This window comes from Equus asinus, chromosome 24, assembly GCF_041296235.1.
Source record: "Equus asinus isolate D_3611 breed Donkey chromosome 24, EquAss-T2T_v2, whole genome shotgun sequence".
Taxonomy (NCBI): Eukaryota; Metazoa; Chordata; class Mammalia; order Perissodactyla; family Equidae; genus Equus; species Equus asinus.
Window position 1 is genome coordinate 54,397,069 of NC_091813.1, and position 23,286 is coordinate 54,420,354.

The 23,286-nt window shown below is 35.5% G+C and overlaps 1 long non-coding RNA gene across 1 annotated transcript in view; it reads right to left on the reverse strand.

Moving 5' to 3' along the window:
* LOC139041847 (uncharacterized) overlaps nt 1-23,286 on the reverse strand; it is a 257,958-nt gene that overhangs the window by 134,529 nt on the left and 100,143 nt on the right. Inside the window, exon 3 of the long non-coding RNA XR_011497854.1 lies at nt 12,031-12,213. This is a non-coding gene — a long non-coding RNA (uncharacterized lncRNA). The remainder of the gene's footprint in view (nt 1-12,030; nt 12,214-23,286) is intronic.

Sequence of the window (23,286 nt, forward strand, 5' to 3'; positions counted from 1 at the left end):
ATTTTACTTTCTAGTTTTTTAAATTGAGAATTTATTCATATATTTTCATTACATCAGTTTTTTGTATTTAAAACCACAATTTTTATCACAGCTTTAACATTTTTGCACAATGTCAGTGTTCATTATTATTATTAATTTTAGAAATTCTGTACTTTCAGTTTATGTTTTTCCTGTGACCCAAGATTCACTTCATACAGATTTAAAGCTCTTAAACAACTTTTATCTCTTTTTAACCTCAAGTCTCAAGTTAAGATGGTTAATTAGACATGCCAGTTCATGAAATATTTTTACAATTGACAAATGTAACTGCTTTTCCATTTTATTTACTTGTTTATTCTACTTTTATTTCCAGTTTTAGTTCCAATTACACGTGGCAACTAACAACCACACATTGTAAAACTTTTCCTGTATTTTAATTTGTATTTGTTTTCCAAAATTATTTTTTGTCATTTTGTGTTCATATTTTATAATTTAAAATAACAGCACTGTGCTATACATATCATTTCATTTCTTACATTTAGTTTTAATCATCGTTTTATTTTCATTTATTCATATGTCTTTCTATACAACTATTTCATTGCTTCAAACTGCTCTGTAGTATCTCATCGATTCATCAGCCATCTATACTACTCTTACGTTTATGTCTGTGTAGATACAAACTATTCTTCAATTCTATCTAATATTCAAAGCAAATGTCAAACAAAAGTTTTTCCCATTTGTCTATACTGGACACCGTTTGAAACGTCTCCATTCTCAGAGCTCCAGCTCATAGCGCTCTTATTCTATGCTCTTTAGTGTCTCCATGACTTTCACATAGCACTTTATACAGCTGTGTTTAGACTAATAATTAGAGTGATTTCACATTATTTTGGCTATTTTTTATCTCTTTTATTCCTCTCTGTATTGGGACTTCCTTAATGACAAAAATGGTTTCCACTTACATTTCTATCATTAGCATACAATATGAACACAATAGATATGCACAAGATAAATTATATCATTGTTGATTTTTTTTAATTTGTTTTTTTTACTTTCTAAAATGTAATTATTATTGGAGCAAATACCATTTGCATATTGTTTGCAACTCCTAGCACATAGAAGTGGTTTAAGTGATGGCCTTAAAAGCCTGAATGAAACTTTCACAAAATTTTAAAAGTTAAATATTTCCCTATTCCCTATTCCTGAAAAAACTAACTTATAAGTAGTAGTATTCAGTAGTACTGTTATTAGTACCAGTATTTAATCATTCTACAATAAAAAATATTCTTTCCTTATAGCTAAATCAAATCTTTACCATATTTGATTAAAAATGTAAAATGAAGTAGAACATATTATATTGAGTTATATTGGATCAATGAAAGTGGGGGGATCTTTTGCTGAAGTACTCAACGACTCCTTAAACTAGCATGTTTGTCTGTCATGAAAGAGGATAAAAATATAAATGTTTTGCACTGTTGATTTATGATTCTGGGCAAATTTGTTGTGTTGCTAAATATGGTGGCCTAGTTTACAGAAAAACACAAGCTGTTTATAAGATGTCAAATTAACAGATCTAAATTAAACCTTCCAACGACACTAATAACAGCTGTGCTTTTTAAATTTCTGTTGAGCGGTTGCACTCTCTCCATAGAAACACGCGGCACGGCAGCTCCTGCAGTGAGTTCTCTCTCAGACGACCACAAAGAACACAAGAGAGGTGGTTTTTTTTAACTTGAAACTAAATATTTATGAAGGTATTATATGAGATGGAGTGCTAAGATTAGGAAATATTGTGACTCTTACATTTAATATGTGAGTGGTGCATTTATGTCAACCTTACTTTTGCATCATAATACTTTGTGTAGCAGATTATGGATAATTGTGGGGTAACTAACTTAAAATATTTTCAAGAGGAAATTTACATTCTGAATTGCTATGTTGCCAGGAACAAACTAACCTAAAATAAATAGATGTCTGTAGAGTGTACCCAAATCATCAGATGCTTTAGCTATATTATGATGCTTCCTGAAAGCAACGTAGACTATCCAATCTCCCTGCTGTTAATGAGGGGAGGCTTAAGGAAGCTGAAAGCAGTGGCTCTTATTAGTAAACTAAGGGCTAAAGTCAATTTAAAACACCGTTCAGTTTATTTTAAAAGGATGTTTAATTCAAGTGGCCCAACTGACTGTATTAATATTGTATAGATAATGCCATTGTCATTGGAATACGCCTGTGTCTGTCACTTTGCTTAGTTATAACCATATGCTTTGTCCCTTGACCTGTCACTTATTACAGGTCAGTTGTATTTGACAATTAAGACAAATTACACAGCTAACAATATGTGCCCATATTCACCATATATCTAAAATATTAATCATAATTTTTTCCTTTTTGGCCATTTTAATTTTTTTCCTGATATCTTAGTGTATCATGTAAGAACAACTTAATATGAGTAATTGTTTTTACAATGAGAGAAAGGGGTGAAAAATGTAAAAACCTGTGCGTTATGTTTATTTTGTATTTTTACAATTTTTTTATTTTCCTCAAACTTGAGAATAGTATGTACAAAGTGTAACATCATTGTTATTAGGTCTCAAATCCTTTTTAAGGAATGTAAAATATATTAAAGATGATAATAATAACTATGATTCACTTATGCCATTATTATAGGTTGTGAAAGTAATAAAATTTAACTCAAGTTCAACACTGCCTTATGCTCAAGATAACATGCCATTTGGCATAAATCAGAGTATCAGGGAAAACATGCACTAATTCTTCATAACTTAGTCACATTAAGAATAGCAATTAGTGGAGCCAGCTCAGTGGTGTAGTCATTAAGTTCATGAGCTCCACTTTGGTGGCCCACGGTTCATGTGTTTGGATCCTGGACTCCGACCTACACACTGTTCATCAAGCCATGCAGTGGCAGCATCTCACATACAAAAAATAGAGGACAATTGGCACAGATGTTATCTCAGTCTTCCTCAAACAAAAACAGGAAGATTAGCAATAGATGTTAGCTTAGGGACATTCTTCTTCACCAAAAAAAAAAAAAAAAGAAAAATAGCAATTCGTCAGAAAAGTGGAAACCAATGGAGTAAGCATTTTTAAACCTTGGTTTTTTAAATCATTTTAGCTTGAATAAATTTAAGGCATTTTTGGCTGAAGCCTCTTATCTGTCGACAAAGTCTACATTTATTATAAAACCATTCATTCACATATGCATATAAAATGTGTCAGAGAAAATGATACATTCATTGTAATTTCACCCGTTAACTAAATATATGAAATAATTTTGGAAGCACAAATTACTTTTTGGTTTCTCTTGGATGTCTGGTTCCTTCTGAGTGCTTTGAGAGGAAACAAGTGATTTACATGCCTTCTTGCTGGCTTCTGATTAATTAAATCTAAATTGGAACTCCTGTGGTTAATCAAAATTAGAATTTATAATTTGAAGCTAATTTTGTAGTAATAATAAATTAGAAAAAATTTACTAGTAATCTAGATCAATCCTTAGAAATTCCAGAAAGGTTTAAATTGGGAGTCCAATTTTCATATATGGTTTGGAACAGTTGTTAGAAGCATTTTGCTTTTGGCTGTGAAACACGTTTTCCTTTTTGTTCATACATATCTAAAGTTTTGATTGTATACTGAATATTGTAGCTTATGTGTTTTAGAAACTCTGGATTTTGCTATATTCCTTTGAGAGTGTTGAGTTAGTTTAGCAGGTAGTTAAATTATTGGCGGGTCTGCTTGAGCTCCTGGAGGCTTGGTATGCGGCTTCACGGCTTCGTTAGAGAGAGTTGGGATTGCCCTTTCCTTTTCCTTTCTTGTTCCTTCTAAGTTTAGATTTTATATCAATTTTATGTTGGCCTCAGAAAATAGAAAGCATCTCCTGTCCAGTTCTCTGAAATGTATATGAAAGACTGGAATGAATCTCACCTTGAATATTTGATAGAACTGAATGTGACCCCATCCGGGCCTGTGACTTCTTGTGAAATGATATTTGTCTTCTGATTTAATTTCTGGAATTGTTAGAGGGACATTCAAAGTTTTGTTTAATTATATATCTTTATTATTATGACAATTTCTTTTAACTCTTCTAGTTTGTTACAGAGTTTTGTGCTTCTTTTTAATCTCTGTTTTATATGTAGTTACTACCACTTTTATATGTAGCTACTCTCTCTTCCATTCTTAATATTGTTTATTTATATCTTCTCTTTTATTCTCCATCATTTCACCAGAGGATTTTCTACTCTAAGTACATTCCATGGAAATGCTGAAGCAGAGACGTGTGCAGTGAAAGGGTTAGAGAGATGTGCGGCAGGATATAAATCCCCACATGACTCGGACACTGGGAGAGCCAGCAGCAATGAGGCATCTGTCTCTGGGCTTTGAGTAGCCTTTTCAGTTAAGCCCTGAATGCTATGCAATTATGTAATTTTCTAGATCTGTCAAGAAGCAAAAATGTTTGGGAACCACTATTTTATTTTATTAATTTTTTCAAAGAACAGAATTTTGGGTTTGTTGCTCACAAAATAAGACATATATAAATACCAAATAAGCATTCGAAAATATGTTCAACTCCTTATTCTTCAGAGGAATGGAAATAGAAATATATACCAATACTTATCCTTTAGAAAGTCTAAATTTTTTAAAAACTAGAATTACCATATTCTGGTGAAGACATGGAACAAGTCAAATTTTCAAACAATGATAGTGAGTTGTTTAAAATTTTACAACCACTATTTGAAACATTTTGGAAATTTTTTATAACGTTAAACTTAATTTACCCCATAACCTGCTAATTCATTCCTATATATATATATATATATATATATATATACTCAAGATAAATGAAACATATGTCCAAAAAATTGTACAAAATTTTCTCAGCAGTTTCATTTATATTAATCAAAAATGGAAAAATACTCATCATGAAGTGAATGTATAAACAAATAGTGATATATGCATACAAGAAAATAAAAGCACTAAAAAGGAACAAACATCTGATATACTCTGAAATATAACATTGTGTTGAGCAAAATAATCCAGATACAAAAGTGTAGATGATGTATGATTCTATTTATATGATGTATGAGAACAAGTAAAACTGGGCTATGGTGAGGGAAGTCAGAGGTGGCATCTAGTACATATGTAAGGTTTGATGGGATAGAACATAAGAGGTCTTTCTGGAGTGAGGGAAAGGTTTGAATGGGTTGATGGTTACACAGATATATAATATATATACAGGCAATTCTCACTTTTACAGTAATGTGGGACCACTCATCTGAAACCAGGCAAAGTAATCTTAATAATAATGGGAAAAAGTATTATTGTTATGTGACCTTTAAAATTTTTGTCAAAACCTTAGAAACTTTTATTGTTGATTATAAATGTGTAGAAAAATGGAGATAAAACTAATACTTATTTAGTACACTGTAATTTAAGACATTAGAAACATTGAGAATTAAAGTGCTTTATTTCTTTGTAAGAATTCATCAAGTAGTTTGAATGGTGCTGGCCTTCCTCATCTATTCATGTAACTTATAGAGTTTGCATCTTTTCTATGCCATGGTGAAAATTTTATTCCTTTCTTAGTTTGAAACAGCTTCCAACATTTTATTCCTTGTTTTAATGTCATGAAATATCTCTAGGATATTTTCTTAAAGTGAAGTTTTGCCAGTATCACTTCCTCTGGGACAACTTCATCCTTTTCATCACAACCACTCTTTATTTACGTCAATAAGTTCACCTTCACTAAGATATGACTTCTTATCTAGAATCTATTGAATAGAAGTAGTGCCAAGATTTCTAGAGTCAGTTATTTCTTCTATAATTCCACTTATGTTCTATTCAAGTTTCACTTCCAGATTCCAGAGTTGTCAGTTTTCATTTTTTGCTGCATTTCCATCTTGGTTAGCTAATTTCCTCTTTTAACCATCCATTTTTGTAAAATGCCACATGGGTTTCACTGGAGAAAAGGAGGAAATACAACTACATGCTTTGCTGTCTGTTTATGATTTGAATAATAGACTGCAGTACTCAATCACTGATAGACTTTGATAGAAGTGATGTGATTGGTCAGCGGCCATGATGCTCATCTGTTATTAAAAGAGTGACTTGCGGACTAAAGAGATAGCCGTGATGTTTGTACTTTATGCAGCTATTCACAGATAACATACCATGGTAGCTGAAATTTGAACCATGTTTTGGGGCCTGGTGTTATTTAACTAAACTATTATAACTGAAATCTGCGTGCATGGGAAACATGCAAAGTAAGGGCTGCTTGTATTTATTAGTACTTGTAAAACATTATTGTATGCAAATTATATCCTTTTATAAATTAATTTTTATTAAGTGAATTTCAGAAAGACAAAAATTTTTAAAGAAAGAAACAAAGCTATGATTTCTACTAGATGAACAATAAAAAGACAGAAAAACAAATAATCTAAAATTTTTTAAATTAATGTTTAGTAATGAGTTTAGAGTTTAGGAATGTGGCTCGATATAAAATTATGAGCTAAAAATTAATCGCAATTCTATACACTAACAATAAACAGAAAATGTAATTATAAACAGCATTCGATTTTCAGTAATAATACAAGTTGCCTATGAATAAATCTTTAAAGGTAAATATAATTCATAGAGACTATTACAAACTTTATCAAAAGAAATTAAAATTAACCTAAATAAATTGAGTGATATGCCGTATTCATAGAAGAGATAACATATCATAGAAATCCTTTTATTTGCAAATTGACTGGTAGATTCAACGAAATTTTGATTAATATGGCAACAGTATTTTCTTACAGAATTAGCTGATTCCAAAATTCAAACATGTGATCACAGCCAATTAATAGCCAAAACCCTATTGAAGAGGGCAGAGAAAAGTGATGAAACACTCTATTTCAATACCATGTATATCGAGATATATTCATTAAGCAAGTGTGGTAGAAGAGGCAAATTGACTAATAGAATGGAACAGAAACCACAGAAACAGCCACGCTTATTTGAAAATGTACCTATGTCAGGTTTGTCATTGCATGTACCTGGAGGAAGGAGAAACTACTTATCAAATAGTGTGGACACAATTGCTTAGTCACAAACACAAAATAGTGGCTATTTAACTTTCCATGTAAGTAAATATCAATTACAGTGGATTTAAATATGAAAGGTAAATTCAAACCTTATAGAAATCCCTCTATAGGATTCCTATGTAGTCAGAAGATCCTTAAGCAAGATACAAAGATTTTAATCATTTTAAAAATGATAATTTTGATTACATTAAGATGAAGAATTTCTATTCATCAATGGACAAGAAGAGACAAGCCATGAACTGGCAGGAGGTAGTTGCAACACGTAACAGCATCATAGAGTAATAATAGCATGAAAAATAAAGACGCTTATAAATCAAAAAGGAAAAAAATCAATATTAAAACATGGACCAAAGAGTTGTACAGACACTTCCACAGACAATCAATATGAATGGCTTTTAAATAATGGAAAAACGTTTAATCTCAAATACTCAGGGAAATGCAAATTATAATAACAGTGAAATGTCTTTTACAACTATTAGATTAGCTTGTCAAAAATTAAGAATTCAAAGAACATTAAGTATGGATGAGGATGTGCATAAACCGAGCTGTTGGTGGGATACTGCGCTGGTACAACTACTCTGGAAAACAATTCGGCCTTATTGTATAAAATATGTTCTCTCAGCCATCAAACAAGCAGTTCTCCACTCAGGTATACATCCTCACAGAGATTCCCAAGGGGCCTGCAGTCACACAGCTGTGCAGAGACTGGGTTAAAGATGTGCTAAGAAATTGATCTACTAGGAACTCAGGTGGCCTTCTAGCCCAGTCTTGTCTCCTCAGGCTGTGAACAGCTTCATCCCTTTATCTCAGGGTGTCGTACATGGTCTAAGGCTACTGTGAGATACATAAGGCTATTAAAAACAGCACTGCTTAGGACAGCAAAAACACAGAAGTGGCTGAAAATGGAGGAGAAGAGATAAATAAATCAAGGTATATTCACACAAAGGAATGGTCTGCAGCATAGAAATAAATGAATCACAAGTGTGAGCAACAATGTAGACCAATCTAACAAACATTTTGTTGACAGGAAGGAGTCCTCTTAGGACCAAATATAAGCAAACTAAAGTTAGAGAGTGTATATATTTATGTGTGTGGATATGCAGATATTTATACACGCATGTACGTATGTGAGCATATATATGATAAAACCATGTTTTAATGAAGAGAAAAATAATCATAAAATTCAGGATAATGGCTTCCTGATGGTTTCCTTTCCTGCTGGCCTGATGGTGTGGAGACCAGGAATGGCTAGGGGACGAGCACACTGGTGATGGCAGGAGCAATCTCATGCTCATTTGTAAGCTTGACCATGATGCAGAACATACAATGGAGTAAGGGTGGCAGGAGGCACGTAGAGATTATTTATTTCTTATATAAAATGGGAGAATAGTGTGCTTTCATGCTTGTGAGGATGATTTAGTAGGGACAGAGAAATTCATGAGGGAACAGAGAGAAGTGGATTACGCTGAAACAAAATTTTCCAAAAGATGAACGAGAATGGGACTCAGAGCGCAAGTACTTAGGTTAGTATTAGGGGACAGGACAATCCACTCATAACAGGAGAGGAAAAGGCTGAAGAAACAGAGGTTTCTGGGTTGACTCGTTCGGTAGTTGAAAGATAAGGAAGCTCAAAATCTTCAGCCAGGGCTGAGGGAGATGGAATTAATATGCAAGTTGAGGAAAAGAACAAAAGGCATGAAATAGCCCCACATAGAAAGACAAATTTCTTACTTACGTACCCTATGTATCTGTGGCCAGAAAACTTATTGCACTAATTGAAAGTCCCCAGAAACTACAGTCTAAGAGAAACAACCAAAGATACGATTGGGATTAACAAAAGCACTTGAAATCCCCTGCTGCCGGAGGCCTTTGCCACAAATCCTCGAGACTGACAAATCACCGCTGTAACTTCACTTTAATTATAGTTATACAGACAAATATAGCTAGAAATTTTGCCAATGGGAATATTTATAGTTTTCCCCTTTCTCAGCTGTAATTTCCCATTGTCATTATAAAATAAAGCCATTATATATTTCTTAATGATAAAGAAAAATGAAAATGTTAATAATTATATTTAAGAACTCCAGCTATTGAATTCAATTCCAGAAGGAAATTAGACCCTCTGACAGTAGCCTTTGCCAGGTTTTCTTTGTAGCTAGTATTGCTCAAGAGGACCTGAGCAGATGACAATCACAACAGGGACTAGAGAGGAAGAGCAGGGGGGCACGGATTTTCACAATGTAAATGAAGTTTTTATAACTTGTACATTAAACTAAGTGGTCTCCCTCAGAAATCCCCAGGAGAGATAAAGACATCTCAAGATATCTTTATTACATGCACAAGCACACATATATGGCTAATTTTTGTGTTTTTTAAAAATTGTCTTCGGTGCTAGATTTCCAAGCTATGTAGAAAATCAATGTCTTATAGACATTAGATTTTAAGAAGGGTCCTATAAACATGGAAAACCAAGACACGTTAACCACAGCATCTCTCAGCTCCTAGAATGCATACTATATAGTGCTCTTTCTCCTATAAAAAGCCAAATCTCAAATCTCTTTAGCCAGGCAAGTGTGTAAGTTTAAGTGTTCCACCTTATGAGAATGCCTCATTCCGACTCGCCCTTTCAAAGGGACTTATCCAAGGGCATTGTCTTCTCTTGCTGAACCATCCTGCCTCAGATTTCTATCCTACTCCACCCTCCGGCCCCTCACACAGGCCTCCCAGTCTCATTCACAAGCCTGTGTGTAGCCTGCCACAGTATAGTCACACCTCGATGTCAAATCATGTGGCATTATTCAACTATATTAGCTATTTATTCACTCGACTGCACTTAATGTTTGCTCAAAAATTATGATCCACCTTTTAGGTAAATTTGACTTCTGTAAACAGGTCAAAAGTGACATCATGACATTTTGAATGACCTCAAATGGGACCACTTTATAAATCACAATGCTAAAATTCATGTTGGGTTATATATCAATCTCATTACATAATAGTCAAAACTATCAGTGTACCCCTGTCTATATAAAAATATGGATGCATTCTACACTTCAGTGATATTTGTTGTCTTTTTCCCACTTTGTTTTAATTTTTAAATGTTTGGTTGCTTCCTTCCTCTGGAAGTATATCCTTATAATTGTCCCTCCCTCCATTGCTATATTGTGTCCACAGTGTATTACATAGTGCCAGGCATTGTAAGCATTATTAAAAGTAGCTACTTGATTTTTAATATTAATATTTAAATTATTGGTACTAGAGCATTGCCTAGCACATCATATGTGCTCAATAAATGTTAATTTCATGAAGAAATGAAGGCATTCTCAAATGCATTACAAAACTCTTATTTTTCTCTTCAAAATTTTAACTGTAAATTCTTTCAACCTTGGAACTTTTGTACTAACTGATAGACTTATCCCTTTACTAAGTTATTTCCAGATCCTAAAATATTTCCATAAAAAGTCTGTTCTATCAGCCTCAGCTTCTCATTTGGTTCTATTTGTCTGAATTGATCTCTAAAGAATCCTTTCTCTTCTCTTTACACATTCTAACGTCTTCTGTGAGAAAGAAATAAATGGCATTTATAACAGGTTATAAAACTAGCACACACACGAAAAGAAAGAAGTTTAGAAGAATTCCACTTACTGTCTAGATATCTCTAGAAATATCATTCAGTTAAAATAAGTGAATCTGATATATTCTTGAATTTGCTTGTAATTCCATCACCCTGAGATACTCTAATCAAAAGGAATCTGTTAGTAAAGTAAAAGTAGAAAAAAAAAAGAAGATCATATCGTTTAAAGTTCATGGTAGAAGAAAACTAAGCATACTAAAATGCAAATGAGCAAACTAGAATTCTTTTTCAGCCTGGCCCTTAAAGGTCTGAGAAACTTCAGAGAATGGTTCACAGGCAAAGAACAATAGCCAAGGAAAGACCAGAGGGAGCAAATGCTTGCAAAATTATCTACATCTGAGATCAACTCAAATTTACATAACAGAAGCTACTTTTTATTTTCCTCACCTGTTTGTCCTTAACAGAAGGAAATGCTAATTATGTTGGCCATAATTTAGGACATTACTAGCACTAAACCCTGAGTGGTCAAGTGATGACACAGTAAGAAATAAAATGCAGAAGTATGTCTCTAAGACCCAGAAAAAATTTCTTTATACAGCAAAATAGCAGACCCCTGAATACTGACGTCTTCCCCCATCTCCATCACCACTAACGAATCTAAAATTGTAAAAATGCATCAGGCCCAGGTCTTATTTATAGTCTCCTCACCTAAGACATTCCTCATTCTGTGGAGGCCACTGATTCGGGAGTGTGCTTTCAGGAAGCATCAAGGAAGCAATAGAGAGCACCCTCAACTAAAATCTTGACTTTGTATGTATTCTTTGTACTGACTGCTGAGTAATAAAATGAGCAAAATAGGCAAAGATTAAATTGTTACTCTCACTGTTCCTCAAACTTGGGCAAATGTTTTGCAGACTGGCCTAGTTTGAAAGAGAGGAGTATATATTCAATAAATTTTGGATCTGAATTCTGATCCTAAGCAATTTCCTCTTATTGAAAATAAAAGGCAATATACTAGTATTTGTTTTTTTTAAAAAAACTCTCTGTTAAATTGATTTCTTAAAATCATACAGAAGTAAGAGCTAAACAATTGTAGACATGGAATGGTAATCACTAATTCAATCTTTTAAAAAATCCATACTATTCCAATTTTATTTAACAGCAAACTCAACTGAAAGAGCAGGAAATATGATAGATAGCACAAGTCTGGATTTTAGTAAGAATTCTGAAAGTTTCTTCCTTGCCACCCAAACCTAGAAGTTGGAAAGAAAACTGAAACAGAAATTAGTTCTCAGTTAGATACTTTTTCATTGCAAGTAATTAAAGAATAACTGAAGCAGCTTAAACAGTAGGAGTTCATTAGTGTATCCTACCTACCAGCCTTTCTGGAAATGGATGGTCCCATGGTGATTAATTCAGTGGCTCAGTGCATTAGGGCTTTCTGTTGGCTTCTCTGCAGTCCTCATTCTTTCCCTTTCTCTCCCTTTCTCCCTCTCTCTCTCTCTCTCATTCTTCTTTACAGTCTCAAAATGGTTGCCAAAGCTCCATGCAACGTGATTCCTGCAAAAATGTCCAGGGAAGAAAGGGAGAAGGGAGGGAGACAGGATTAGGCAGAGAAAAAAGTCAAGCTGTAATGTAGGTACAGTGATAGCCTCAACTGATTCCATGGGGAGCTGAAATGACCCGAGTTGGTCGATATGGCCAGGACTTTCTTCTCCCTCATTGATCACTTATTAGATGTATACTGTCCCTGAAAAGGGTATCATGATCTTGGGCAAGGCAGCTCTCTTTAGTAGGGGCAATCCCTCTACCTGATGGACTGGCAGCTAAGTAAATAAATTGAAAGATATACCATGCTTGTGGATTGGAAGACTCAGTAGTAAGTATGTTAATTATCCCCAAGTCAATCTCTAAAATCAACACAACTGCATTAAAAAATTCCAGCAAGTTTTTTAGTGAAAATTAGTGAGTTTCTATTATAATTTATATGCAAATGTGAAGGTCCACCATTAGATGAGGTAATCTTGAAGAAAAAAAAAGTCTGGAGGACTTAAAACATCAAATATAAAGACCATTGTAAAACTATAGTAATTAAGCCAGTGTGAAATCAGTACAAAGGTGCACAAAGAGGCCAATGGAACAGAATAGAAATTCAAGAAACAAGTTATTCATATATGTTCTCTGGATTTATGACAAAGATGATAGTGCATGCAGTAAGGGATGGAGGGTTTCTTCAATAAATATTTGTTTGGCTAATTGGATGTCCACGTAGAGAAATTGAATCCTGCCTCCTACCTCACACCATTTGCAGAAATCAAGTCCAGATGGATAGGGCATATAAATATGAAAGGCAAAACAATAAAAATTTTAGAAGAAAACGTAGCAGCCTATCATAAGAACATATAAAGCAAATTTTCTAAGACCAGATACAAAAACTACTAATCATGGATACATTTAACTATATCAAGACTAACAACTTCTGTTCATCAAAAGATATCACTAAAAGGGTAAAAGACAATCCATAAGATGAAATAAATATGTGCAAAGAATTCTTACAATCAATAAGAAAAAATTGAAAACACAATCTAAAAAATGGTAATTGAACAGGCAATAACTAATAAATTTATTTAAAAAGCTCAACTTCATTTGTCATTAGGAAAATGCAAATTAATTCCATAATAGGCTACCACTATCAACAAAATGTCTAAAATTTCAAAGATTAACGAATGAATAATGGTTGAATGAATGAATGAATGGATGGATCGATCGATGCTCGCTGACAGTACCAATTAATGCTGAAGATGTGAAGCAATTAGAGCTCTTGGTATCTACTAAATCTAACTATATCCATCACTATAACCCCGTCATTTTCTCCTAAGTGTACGCTGTTGGTTCAAAAACTGACCCCACACACAGGGAGGGCAGGAAGAGACCAAAGAAAAAGGCAGACCACTCCAGATTGGTAGGTAGTAGGTTTAATAAGCAGGGAAACTTACAAAGGAGGCTTGTCTTGGGTGGCCACAAGATGAGTAGATCCTGTACCCGCCCACCAGAATCTTAAAAGTTTATATAGAGCTGTAACTGGGTGCAGTCATGCATTTAGTCCAGATGTTCTCAACATCTTACTCTCTCACAGCTACGTCCTTGAAACAGCTCCTAATCTGGGAATGGTGGCTAGAGTGTACATTCCAAAGACAGAGGAGGGGGTGAGGAGCCTCCAATTGCCTGGGTCCAGCACAAGGATCAACCAGTGGTCATGTCCTTCCAACAACTCTTCCAACATGTACTCAAAAAATATATAAACATTTGTTCACCAAAACAAAATCTCTAGAATGTTCAGAGTAGCACTATTCATAATATCACCAGACTGACAACTATCCAAATGTTCATTGGATAAATGGATAAACAAATTGGATAAATATATTGAAGTACATTTGCACAATGGAATACTATATATCAATGAGAATGAACACATGACAATTACACACAATATATGGAAAAATCTCATAAACATAATATTAAGAAGCAGAAGAAATATACAAAAGAGAACACATTTTATTATTTCATTTATATCAAGTTCAAACACAGACAAAACTAAGCCATGATGTGAGAAGTTGAACAGTGGTTGCTCTTGAGTGGGGAGTGATTAGAAGGGGGCCTCTGGAACGCTGGTAGCATTTTATTTATTGATCTGGGCACTTGTTACACGGGTGTGTTCACTTTGTGAAAATCCGTCAAGCTTTACAGTCATGTTTTGTGCACTTTTCTAAGTATACTTCATACTTCAATAAAAAGTGGCGGTATTAAAATCCATTCAATTCTTCCTCTTTCAGAGTTAAAATGCCTCTTATCCTGTTGCCATTTCTTTTACGTGTTCACGTAGTTAGTTGCTTTCTTTCAATGAATTTAGACTGTCAAGGTTTCTTCCAAGTTCTTTCTTCCCTCATCTGATTCCTCTCCCTGCTTTCCTTACTGTAACAGGCTTTGTCTTTCTTCTCACTTCACTCCCATATTTTATAGTCTTGTGTTCCTGATGGGAACCATCATTTTAACTTGGCCCCTCTCATTCCTTCATTTTCCTATTAGTTCTCTTCCCTTCCCCTTCCCTTTGTTGTGGATCTCAGAAGAACGAGTTCTTGAGGCGGGGTTTCTCGACTCCTTTAATTAGCTAGGCCTATTTTCTCTCAGTATTGATAAATTTTCTTTTTAATGTATATTGAAGAGATTTTGACACCAAACTTTCGGACGCAAGCCTAAACTGAAGCTTTGTAGCGGAGTTTGCTCTTCAGCCTGACATTCACTTTTCTGAATAACAGGGGCAAAAATGTGCATTCTAAACTACAGAAATACTACAACAGAAGTGATTATATTCCCTCAAACATTATTTTAAATTTCTTTAATAGTATTTTACCTAACGATATATATTTGTTGGCCCCCAAATCCAATTTTATCATGTTAACGTGTTAGGTTCTTTTGATTTAAATAAAGATTCTATTTTAATAAAAGAGTTATGAGTGTTTAATTTCACTGAAATAGACGTAGAACTAAGTCGGCCAGGGTAAGTTAGCTTCTGGTATCTTTGACTTAATAAACATAGGATTTTTAGGTACTATTTCAATCACCAGAGGTAGCTTATACAGTATTATTAAAATTATAGAAATATAGTGAGAAACAATATAAAATTAATTCTGGATAAAGAAATGCAGGGAATTTAAATTGTAAAAAAAGTTGAATCTCTTGTGCATGTGAGAGTCCATGGTGAATAGAGATTTTTATTAAAATCATGTTTGATTTATAGAGACGCTACTGATTTCAATAAGAAATGAAAACCTTGTACATTTCAGATGACTTGAGTTTATAAAATTGAACATCAGGAAAGCATTAATTGATTTTTATTGTTTAGCATAGGAAATAGAGAAATCATTGATTATGATATCAAATGACATTTAGCTTAAGGTCACAAGTATAAAGAAATGTGTAGAAAAAATACAGCAAGGTAAAGTGTGAAATATCACATTGTTTAAAGGAGACAAAGGCAGAAATTATACGCAAAATGAGGACTACACGGTAAAGTGCTAACCTAACAGGAAAAGGTGTGGCGACCACTCCAGATTGAAGTCTGAATCAGCAGGATTGACAAGGAAGGAAAGATACTGCCTGGATTAGAGAAGCTGCATGATAATTCTCTAACTATACTGTTTATCTGAAGCTCAGCACAGATGCTGAATTGTGAAAAGGATTAGAAAATAGAGCACTCAGGAAATGATAAGCAAGTTCAGGTGATATGGCACAGTGAAAAGCACGGTGAACAGGGAAGGCAGGCGTGTGTGCTCTTGAGGTTACAGCAATGTCACCAGTTCACCAGAGGCCACAGTCATCTCGTGTCTCTCAGACTTGCTGTCCTTATTTGTCAAATGAAAGCATTTACAAAATCATCTCACAGTTGGCATTCTACAAAAGCTGATAAACTATTCATTACATTTACTGATGACGGAACTGGGAAAAATGGGCTTAATCAGAAGTCAGAACAATATAGGTTGGGCCAATGATTCTCAACTCTCACTGCCTAAGAATCAACTGCAGACTTCTTTACAAAATGCAGATAGCAGCCTTTGCCCAAGATTCTGGTTCCAGTGGTCTGGGGTGCATCCAGACGTCAGGGGGTTTTAACAGTCCCCCTAAATGTTTTGAATTTTCATCCAGGTATGGAAACCATTGGATTAGATGTGATAAAATATTATCTGCCAATGAAAGGTTACAGGTAATCTCTTTCTCTGGAGTCTATAAATATTAGAAAGTCAATAATTAACTACAAAATGAACACTAACCACAACAATAATTAGCAGCCATTGAGACTTGAACATATTTACTAAACACTTTTCTAGGTGCCTTGAATTCATTAACTGAATTAATCCTCTCAACAATTTTTTGATATATTTCTCATATTTTCCTGCTTTTAAAGGTGGGGACATAATCCTAGGGAGTTCAGAAATTGGGGAGTTCTGTACCCACACTTTCTAGAGCCTATGTGATTTTACCTTCAGCTAAAGAATTTCATTTGCCTCCAGTTCAGAGCCATGTTGATGTAGCAGTGATTAAAAATAAAGGAATGGAAGAATGTCACTTCCTTTGCTATACCCTATCTTCTCCCCACAGCATTACATTAATATAAAATGCCTATTTAATGAATTCATTACAAAACATAGCTTATTTACCCAAGTTATAATCCATATCCCCAAATTAAACTCTTTCAAAAGTGTATTTTCTTCTGAAAAACATTGTCTGTATTTTAATTGTGACTGCAATACCTTAGATTTCCCATTGAGTTTGGTGTTCTAGGAACTAGAACATAAAATTGCTATGTTCTTTTCTAAGTTTCTATTGAAGTCAATATTATGACTTTCACTATATCAGAAATTCTCTCCTCTGTGTTGTTTCATGCAGTCCCTGTGCTATAGGCATTTTATGACTCTTTGAGATTAAGATATTTCAAACCTCAGTGACTATATGTTTCCAGTGGGATATTAGAAACAGACTTTACAGTCTCCACACACAATGCAATTTTTAAAATAAAATTCCATAAATTAAGGCTCTCATAAACCTTTGGAAACGCTGCTGTTTCGAGCAGCTGCTTTGTTCCCTTGGATCCCCACACTAAGGTAGAGCTCATGGAGATGTGGTATTTAAACCTGGGCTGTCCTCAATTAGCATGAAGGTCTCGTGAAAAGATTATGCCTTGGCAAAGAGCATATGCCTATTAAAATATTTCAGACAGAAGATCAATATGTAATAACCACTTGAAATATACTAACCAGAATCCGATACCTTGAAGAAAATACCAACTCCGTCTATTTAGTACAGAACACAGCTAGAGCCCCGGCAGTAGAGGGAGGTTGCAAACGGGGTTGGAGACAACAAGGGAATTCAAGCTTTGGCTTCCATCCCACAAAATAAAATATACGATATAAAGAAAGTCTTGTCACAGGACACTCATTGAAAGCATTGGAATCACTTCATCGGAGCGGCTTCAGTTACCTAAATTTTGCATTTGAGCCGTGGGTTCCTAAAGGAACAGGCGCTGCCTACAGCTCTGATGGTCCTGTTCTATGGGAGGAGGAGAGACCGGTTTATGAAGAGATTAGGAAAGAGTAACTGCACATCTAGGGCAAAGGCTCTTTCCTCTCTATACCACTGTCTTGCTTATAAGTAGAATGTGCTCTCTTCTCCAGCTAGTATTTTATCAAAGCAAGAAAAATACGATCAAATGAATCTCAAATCTCAATAGCAGTGACGGTATCTCAGAAAAATTTGAGATTTGGGTTTGAAAATAGTTGCCCCTTTTTATATGAAATGTCATCAGTCTGGAGTTCCCCAGGATAGAATGAGAGAGGGCCACGCACCATGACACATGCTTTGTTAAGGAAAATTATTTCTTAACTACTCCGATGTTTTGAAAGGAAAGCATATGTAATGATTTCATCCATAAAAGAAATAAGGTTTATTCTTGTTTTATTTATCTTCCTATTATCAAAATACAGCATTGTCCCTCAGCTAACATTTACCAATCTGTTACTGGGTGACAGGCACTTTATAAATTAGATATTATTCTGCTGAATCCTCATAAAAAGTCTGTCATATAGATCATATTATTATTCTGTTTAGAAGATACTAAACCAAAATATTTCAGGTAATTTGCCCAAGATTATACATCAAAGTGGAAAAGCAGGACTTATACCCAACATCCAAACTACAGAACTCGCTGCCATAATCACTGGGCTGGTATATGACATTATACAAATGAATGAAATTCTAGTTACTAACGCTCAATGTAAGTCACCTATGGGTAAGATCAAACGTTTAAATGGAAACTTTAGTTGATTATTAAGGAATATTTTTCCTGTTTCTGGTGGGTGGACTTATTTTGAAAAATATGACTCAAGGCCTGCATTGCCACCAACTAAAACTAGGCCGCTATCATCCTGTACCTGGAATTGACCCAACTCTCCTTATTTCTTCCACTCTCGTCCCCACCCAAACCATTCTCCATGGAGAAGCAAAGAAATTTTATTAAAATGGGAATTGAAATCACGTGTTTCCCTTACTTAGAACTCTTTGGTGGCATCTAAACACCCTTGAAATCTACCATGCCCATAAACCTGGCATTATCTGGCCCTTGCTGATCCTTTGACATTCCTTTTGAGCCACCCTTACTCTCTGTCACTGAGCTGCAGTTCCATGGTATTGCTCTCTTCCTTCAACCTTCAAATGACTTTCCTTCCTCGTGGGCTTTCCATCTTCCAATACACCATATCTCTTCAGCTTGCACGGCTAATTTATTTTTACCCTCTAGATTTCAGCTTACAGGTCACCTCTTCAGACAGGACTGCCATGTCCTCCCAACTATAATATATGTACTGTTCTCCTCTGCTTTATTTTCTTTTTCAACATCTTTTTCTTTCCTTTATGATAATTATTATAATTCATCATCATTTTGCTTATTTAGTTACCCTTTTGTTTTCTAACTCATTATAATGCCAACTCCATGAAAATAATGATTACGTCCATCTTTTCATCATTGTACCCCCAATACCTAGCATGAGGCCTAGGACATAGTAGCATCCCAGTAATTATTTGTTAAGTATATTGTATTGTTCCCCAAGTTAAAATAAAAATGGTTTCCAATTTCAGATAAGGTGAACTTCAAATTCCTTAGTCCATCACTCAAGGTTCAGGCAAACTTTTACTTGGTTCCCTTCTCTCCTAAACCTATTCTAAACATTCTACAAACCAGCACACCTGTGTCACTGTAACACTTTCAGTGCGTTCCTGCCATGATATGACATCTTTACTCACATCATTCTCTTTTGCCTGAAAGTCCTCTACTCTTCCAAATTGTGCAGATTTCAAGTACATATACACCGGCTTTAGGAAGCCTTTGTTCTTTCCCCATTACTTCCTGTCCTCCTCCAAAGAAACTTAATTGACTTTAATAGAAATCTCCTGTGGACTTTGAAATATCACTTTATATAGAGGAGTGCTTTCAAGCATTGAAGCTAGAGAATCCTAGCTACCCCACCTGACTCCACCGTTTACTGTCTGGGGATCTTTGTTTCCTCATCTATAAAATTACAATAAAAATTATGCCTACATCATCATATTTTTTTAAATTACACGTCTAATACATGTAATTCCCAGGTATAGTGATTACTGTCATACATTAAGTATGCAATAAATGTTCATTATTCAAAACCATACTAGAACTCACATTTAGTTAGTATCACATTTATTTGGTTATCTGCCTTAGAACTACAAAGAGACTACAAACTTCCTAAAAATCTAGGAAAATACACTATTCTGATCAGGTTCCACAATCTCTTGTGTAAAGAAGGTCCTCTATTTGTTGACTTGAGTGATTGCATTGACTAAAGAACATGTTTTCAAAATGAAGCTTTGTCTGTGAGTGTGTTTCTTCCAGAAACAGGAAAACCGTAATTAGTGGTTATTGTGCAGAAAATGTATAAACTTGAATTGCCATGAAGTTTTCTTTCTTCTACTAGTATATGCTGCATATAATGCTCAAAATGCATTAGAAGCTCTTTGGAGATAGTCGGCTTTCCTTCAAACTCTATCTGGAATATTTTAAATGGCATTTGCCTGAGCCGTGCAGTTGGAATGCTGTGTGATGTTAGTCCTCGCTGGAAGCTTTTCATTTAGAACAGCGGCTCCCACACGCCACAGATTGGCTAAATTGGAATCACCTGTGGTGCTCATTGGCCTCACAGCTTGCCGGCCTCCATGCCTGACCCACTCATCAGACTCTCTGGGGACGAGGCCCTGGAAATTACACTAGACACAAACATTCCAGGAGATTCCGATGTGTAGCCAGGTGTAAGAAGCCTTTCTCTGAACAGCAGCTTAATGGAATCACCATGTACAAAATAAAGGGAAGTAGGCTTTTATATTAACTATCACTCTGATCGTGACATCTTCTGAAAGCGAAGAAGTTTCAAGCTTTGGACTTCCCTTTCACATAGATGCCTACATGACTCTCCAGCACATTCTTTCTGACTGCAAAATTAATGATAAATTTAAACTTATAGTTTCCCATTTTTTAAACTGATAAAGCCTTTTAGATACCTTGATGGGTCTATAAAATAAAAAGTGTATAATTCATAGAAATAGAAGCCTGTCATTACAGAATAAGTATCAATGAAATAAAACATAATGCATGAGTCTATTGACTTTTAGGATCTGATTGTGGCAGCAGCTTTGAGACTATATATTCACTTCAGTGCTGAGTAGTATTTCATTTTATGAATATACCACATTTTATTTATCTACTCATGAATTGGTGGACATTTGGATTGTTTACAATCTTTGATTATTATAAAAAACGCTGTGATGAATTTTCGAATATGAGTCTGTGTGTGGACATAGGCTTACATTTCTGTAGGGTAGCTACATAGAAATGGAATTGGAGGTTCATATGGTAATTTTATGTTTTTTTTTTTTAAAGATTTTATTTTTTCCTTTTTCTCCCCAAAGCCCCCCGGTACATAGTTGTGTATTCTTCGTTGTGGGTTCCTCTAGTTGTGGCATGTGGGACGCTGCCTCAGCGTGGTCTGACGAGCAGTGCCATGTCCGCACCCAGGATTCGAACCGACGAAACACTGGGCCGCCTGCAGCGGAGCGCACGAACGTAACCACTCGGCCATGGGGCCAGCCCCAGTAATTTATGTTTTTAAGGTTTAAAGAAACTGTCAAGGAGCCAGCCTGGGGGCATAGTGGTTAAGTTCACGTGCTCTGCTTCATTGGCCCAGAGTTCGCGGGTTCAGATCCCAAGCGCAGGTCTAGCACTGCTTGTCAGGCCATGCTGTGGTGGTGTCCCACATAAAATAGAGGAAGACTGGCGCAGATGTTAACTCAGCGACAATCTTCCTCAAGAAACGGAGGAAGATTGGCAACAGATGTTAGCTCAGGGCCAATCTTCCTCACAAAAAAAAAAAGAAAAGAAACTGTCAAAATGTGCTTTTGCAAAGTGGCTTCCCCAGTTTACATTCCCACCAGGAATGTATGAAGGTACCTGTCTCTCCATGTATTGGCAACATTTATTACATGCTACAACATGGATGAATCTCAAAAACTTTATTCCATATGAATGATGCAAAATACTGCATACTGTTTCATTGCATGTGCATGAAATGTTCAGAAAAGACACATCCATAGAGGCAGAAAGTAAATTAGTGATTGCCTGAGTGTGGAAACGGAAGATGACCTCAAATAGTTATGAGGTATCTGAGGTACTCGTCTAGTTCTTTTGATTCTCTTTTTCTAGGCAGTGAGATATCTTTACTAGTTTTTGTGTATGTTTCATAATCTTTTGATTGAATGCTGACATTGAGGGTAGGACAGGACAGACTAAAACAAATGCTATTTGTTTTTCCAAGGAGTTAGCGGTAAACAATGAGATAGTGTTCCTGTTCCATTCTCCACTGTGGGTCCTCCCTGGGCTCTTGATCCTCAGAGACGGTCTCTCTCCATGTCCCTGCACCTGTCCCAGAAAAAGACGGCTGTTGCTTGGTACTTGGTACTTGGTAGACTGCTGGTGAGGTGCAGGGGGATTCCTTTGTTTTCCTGGTACAGCCTCAGACTTACACAGGCCGTGTATCCCCGTGTCTCAGTGGCGGGGTTTTCTATGATCCTGCCTTGCCCCTGAGATTAGGTGATTTCTAGTCCTCTGCACCCAGGATGGTTTCCCTCTCCCAGAGGCAGAGGCATTTTTTTGTTCCCTTCTTTTAGCCACAATGAGTCTTCACTGGGCTTTGGAGCAACAGGGATTGCTGCTCATCCTTAGCGACTAACGGCTTTTGTTCCTTAAAGCAAAGGGTCCCAACACTGCTTCATGCCCTTCCCACAGCTGCAGATGCTTCCTATCTCCAGGTTTGCTCAACCAAAGGAAGCTTTCTCCAATTCCTCCCTTGTAAGCACCTGGCAGAGGTCCATAGAGAAAAGCCTACAAGCAATTGTTAACTTCCCTGTGTCTTTGACTCTAAGAAATTCTGTACTCTTATGCTATCCCACATTTGGGATGTAGGCAGATGATGTAGGCAGTATAAATTTGAGTCTCAATCCTACGAGAGAGTCAGTTTGTTATTTTGAATTTTCAGAAATTTTTCTTCCTTGACATAGATTAATGGTCAAAGCAGGCAACTTCCTTTGCCAGTTCCCTTTATGCAATCTCATTTTATTTCTTTTTTATTCTAATTCATATAATCATTGACAGGGTAGCACAAGTTTTTTTCCCCATATCTTGTGTATGCTTAAGGATTTTTCTTCTGCCCCATCTTCTTGTTTGTAAAATGGAAGCCCAAGTTCCCAAGATGAACAGCTTCTCTCAGGACAGGGACCAGGTTTAACACACTCTCTTACTTCTTTGGATTGTTGTTTTTGATTCACTTTTGGTCTCTAGAGCATAGTGACATATAAACAAAGGGCAAATTTCAAAGAAGTTTATAGCTAATATCTGTGTACCCACCACCTATATCCCATTATTAACAATTTACTAGGCTTGTTTTGTCATCCATCTTATTATTTCACTACCCATGAAATTGCACAAGTTTTAAGTGAACATTC